At 34.5% G+C, this 5000-nt stretch overlaps 2 non-coding genes across 2 annotated transcripts; both read right to left on the bottom strand.

The window, feature by feature from the left end:
- Positions 1 to 378: 378 nt before the first annotated feature.
- LOC127943473 (5S ribosomal RNA) lies at positions 379 to 497 on the bottom strand. Its single transcript, XR_008149678.1, has one exon. It is a non-coding gene; the product is annotated as a 5S ribosomal RNA (ribosomal RNA).
- Positions 498 to 1845: 1348 nt separating this feature from the next.
- LOC127943926 (5S ribosomal RNA) lies at positions 1846 to 1964 on the bottom strand. Its single transcript, XR_008150068.1, has one exon. It is a non-coding gene; the product is annotated as a 5S ribosomal RNA (ribosomal RNA).
- Positions 1965 to 5000: the final 3036 nt, after the last annotated feature.

Below are 5000 nucleotides of genomic sequence, written 5' to 3'. Positions count from 1 at the left end.
AACCAGACCTAAACCTGCTAAGATACAGAGATCGGGCATTGAATCTATTTTTTTAGCAAAATTACTATGTACTAAGTGAAACATTTCCAAAAAGCTTAAAGCACCTGGTATTCCTAGGCAGTCTCTCATCCAAGTACTCACCAGACCTAAACCTGCTAAGATTCAGAGATCGGGCATTGACTCTTTTTTTTTTTTTTTTTTTTTTGCAAGATTATTATATAAATCGTGAAATTTTCCAAAAGGTTTAAAGCACCTGGTATTCCTAGGCAGTCTCTCATCCAAGTACTAACCAGACCTAAACCTGCTAAGATTCAGAGATCGGGCATTGGATCTATTTTTTAGCAAAATTATTATATACTAAGTGAAAAGTTTCCAAAAAGCTTCCAGCACCTGGTATTCCCAGGCGGTCTCCCATCCAAGTACTAACCAGGCCCAAACCTGCTTAGCTTCCGAGAGCAGACGAGATCAGGCATAGCCAGGTTGGTATGGCCGTAAGCGAAGACTGCTGCAAAGAGAGGGCTATTTAAAGACCAGCCCATCTAATCGCCAGTACATTATATAAGTAGGAAAGAAAACCCAAAAGCTTAAAGCACCTGGTATTCCTAGGCAGTCTCTCATCCAAGTACTAACGAGACCTAAACCTGCTAAGATTCAGAGATCGGGCATTGACTCTTTTTTTTTTTTTTTTTTTTTTTGCAAGATTTTTATATAAATCGTGAAATTTTCCAAAAGGTTTAAAGCACCTGGTATTCCCAGGCAGTCTCTCATCCATGTACTAACCAGGCCCAAACCTGCTAATATTCAGAGATCGGGCATTGAATCTATTTTTCAGCAAAATTATTATATACTAAGTGAAACATTTCCAAAAAGCTTAAAGCACCTGGTATTCCTAGGCAGTTTCTCATCCAAGTACTCACCAGACCTAAACCTGCTAAGATTCAGAGATCGGGCATTGACTCTTTTTTTTTTTTTTTTTGCAAGATTTTTATATAAATCGTGAAATTTTCCAAAAGGTTTAAAGCACCTGGTATTCCCAGGCAGTCTCTCATCCATGTACTAACCAGGCCCAAACCTGCTAATATTCAGAGATCGGGCATTGAATCTATTTTTCAGCAAAATTATTATATACTAAGTGAAACATTTCCAAAAAGCTTAAAGCACCTGGTATTCCTAGGCAGTTTCTCATCCAAGTACTCACCAGACCTAAACCTGCTAAGATTCAGAGATCGGGCATTGACTCTTTTTTTTTTTTTTTGCAAGATTATTTTATAAATCGTGAAATTTTCCAAAAAGTTTAAAGCACCTGGTATTCCCAGGCAGTCTCTCATCCAAGTACTAACCAGACCTAAACCTGCTAAGATGCAGAGATCGGGCATTGAATCTATTTTTTTAGCAAAATTATTATGTACTAAGTGAAACATTTCCAAAAAGCTTAAAGCACCTGGTATTCCTAGGCAGTCTCTCATCCAAGTACTAACCAGACCTAAACCTGCTAAGATTCAGAGATCGGGCATTGAATCTATTTTTTAGCAAAATTATTATATACTAAGTGAAACATTTCCAAAAAGCTTAAAGCACCTGGTATTCCTAGGCAGTCTCTCATCCAAGTACTAACCAGACCTAAACCTGCTAAGATTCAGAGATCGGGCATTGACCCTTTTTTTTTTTTTTTGCAAGATTATTTTATAAATCGTGAAATTTTCCAAAAAGTTTAAAGCACCTGGTATTCCCAGGCAGTCTCTCATCCATGTACTAACCAGGCCCAAACCTGCTAATATTCAGAGATCGGGCATTGACTCTTTTTTTTGGCAAAATTATTATATACTAAGTGAAAAGTTTCCAAAAAGCTTCCAGCACCTGGTATTCCCAGGCGGTCTCCCATCCAAGTACTAACCAGGCCCAAACCTGCTTAGCTTCCGAGAGCAGACGAGATCGGGCATAGCCAGGTTGGTATGGCCGTAAGCGAAGACTGCTGCAAAGAGAGGGCTATTTAAAGACCAGCCCATCTAATCGCCAGTACATTATATAAGTAGCAAAGAAAACCCAAAAGCTTAAAGCACCTGGTATTCCTAGGCAGTCTCTCATCCAAGTACTAACCAGACCTAAACCTGCTAAGATACAGAGATCGGGCATTGAATCTATTTTTTTAGCAAAATTACTATGTACTAAGTGAAACATTTCCAAAAAGCTTAAAGCACCTGGTATTCCTAGGCAGTCTCTCATCCAAGTACTCACCAGACCTAAACCTGCTAAGATTCAGAGATCGGGCATTGACTCTACTTTTTGGCAAAATTATTATATACTAAGTGAAAAGTTTCCAAAAGGCTTACAGCACCTGGTATTCCCAAGCGGTCTCCCATCCAAGTACTAACCAGGCCCAAACCTGCTTAGCTTCCGAGAGCAGACGAGATCGGCATAGCCTTTTTTTTTTTTTTTTTTTTTTAATTAAGAAATTTCAATCAATAAAATACAATAATCAATAGAAAATACAGAACATCGTCTTTACACATCTCTACATTACACATCTTTCATTTACATAGATAATTTAAAAAACTCTTCCACTTTCTGGCAACTTCCACATTAAATCATTTAAAACACAACAAACTTGTGGGGTAAAAACATCATAAAAAGAGTCTAACATATTCACACCTTTAAAGTACACATACAGTCTTTCGATATATAATTCTGTTTTTCTTTTAAACACACTCCAAACATCCAACACAATTTTTTCCTTTTTAGCCAGAGTTCTTCTGTCCCATATTGCACTTTTCATTAGCATTACACACAGATTAATAAAACTTTTGTTTTTACACTTTTTCTCCCAACCAAACATCACAACTCTGTTCCATTCCATTACATTTTCATCCCACTCCTCAGCCACATCTTTAATTAAACATTTACATTTCCTTAAAAAGTCCTCTAGCTCTCTACAATGTAAAAACAGATGTAAAATCCCCTCTTCCTCTTCCTGGCACACTTTACACAGAGCATTTTCTTCCATTCCTATTTTATTTAAAATAACATCAGTAAAAACCACTTTATGTCTTATAAAATACTCCAAACATTCCAATTTTGTTTCAACACATTTCCCCGTCATGTTTCTCCATATACACTCTTTTTTTAAATCTTTGAATTTCTGCACCCAGTATCCATTTACAATCGGCTCTTTAAAAACATCATCTCTAAAAGCACGATAAATCATTTTCACAGTACATTCCTTAAAATCATACAGTTTTTCCCCTAATTTCACATGAATACATTTCTCTTTTGGTTCTCCTTCCGTACTTTCTATTCTTTTAATCCACTCTTTAGGTATTGCATTTTTAATGATTTCATATTTATTTTTTATTTCTTGTTCACTGTAATCTTCTTTTGCCTCCTCCATTGCATCCACAATAAATTGTGTCGGTAAAAATCCTTCTTTAAATTCATATAAAACATCTCTCACTCTCGTTATCCCCACATCCATCCATTTCTTTAAAAACATTTCTTTGTCTTGTTTTAAAATGTTTTTGTTTAAAAACAGAGGTTGATTTAAAATGTTTTCTCTCCCATCTGGATCATACTCTACTCTGTCTAAAAATTTTCCCCAGGCACTAAACATTTCTCTATAAAACTCTGGTAATCTTTCTGTCATCCAATTCTTCGTTTTCATCCATAAAATTCCATCCCCCATGTTAAAATCCCCACATTTGTTTAAAAAATACTCCATTGTCCTTTTCCATGCTGTTTTGTGACCCTCATCCAGATATTTTTTTACTATTTTAATTCTTAAGCTATTTTTTCTCTGTTCAACATCAATTAATCCCATCCCTCCTTTCCCTACTTCTCCTATTAATGTACTATATGCGATTCTTGACGGTTTACTATTCCATAAAAAATCTAAAAAACATTTTTTCAACCTTTTCTCCACCCATATTGGCATAGCAGTCACATATAAAACATACCACAACTTTGTCACCATTAAAACATTTAAAATTAAAACCTTCCCTTTTAAACTTAATGTCCTCAATTTCCAAAAATTTAACCTTCTTTCAATTCCTCCTACTATTTCTTCCCACATTTTTTCTTTAACATTCCTTTCGTCTTTTCCCATTAGAACACCTAAAATCCTTATTTCTTTTGTTTCTTTAAAATGAAAATGATCCGTTAAAACATTTACTCATCCAAATCTCACATACGTTGTTTTTTCTTCATTTAACTTGCCTCCTGATCCCCTACAAAACATCTGTACTACTTCCATTACTTTATTAACACTCTCTATATCTTTAACTATTATTGTTGTGTCATCCGCATATTGAAATATTTTTTCATTTCCCCCACTTCCTTCAATGTTTATCCCTCTTATGTCTTCATCTATTTTAATAGCTAATCCCAATGGTTCTGCAACTAAAGAATATAAAAGCGCTGATAATGGACATCCTTGTCTTATTGACCTAGTAATTTTAAAACATTCTGTTAAAAAACCATTACACTGTATTCTTGTTATTGCTCCCCTATATAAAATTGTAATCCACTTGACAAAATTATCCCCAAACCCGTACCTTCTTAAAATTCCAAATAAATATTCATGCTCCACTCTATCAAAGGCCTTTTCAAAATCCAAACTAATAACATATCCTTTTTTGTTCTTTTCTTTCATATATCTTATTCTATCTATTATACTTAAAGTTGTATCTGCTATATCTTTCCCTTTTACTCCATACACTTGATTTGTTTTAATTATGGTTGGCATTACCTCTTTCAATCTATTGGCTAAAACTTTTGTTAAAATTTTCAGATCTGTATTCAGCATTGTAATTGGTCTATAATTTTTTAGGTCTACTTTATCTCCTTTTCTTTTATATATTAACTTTATTAATCCCATCCCCATTCTCTGGTTCATTTCCTCCTTCTTAAAAATGTCTTCATATACTTCCTTTAAAATACTGGTTAAAAAATCTTTAAAAACAATATAAAATTCACTCCCCAAACCATCTATACCTGGACTTTTATTTTTG

This window comes from Carassius gibelio, chromosome A22 (genome assembly GCF_023724105.1).
Source record: "Carassius gibelio isolate Cgi1373 ecotype wild population from Czech Republic chromosome A22, carGib1.2-hapl.c, whole genome shotgun sequence".
Taxonomy (NCBI): Eukaryota; Metazoa; Chordata; class Actinopteri; order Cypriniformes; family Cyprinidae; genus Carassius; species Carassius gibelio.
This window is presented reverse-complemented; position numbering and strand designations above follow the sequence as displayed.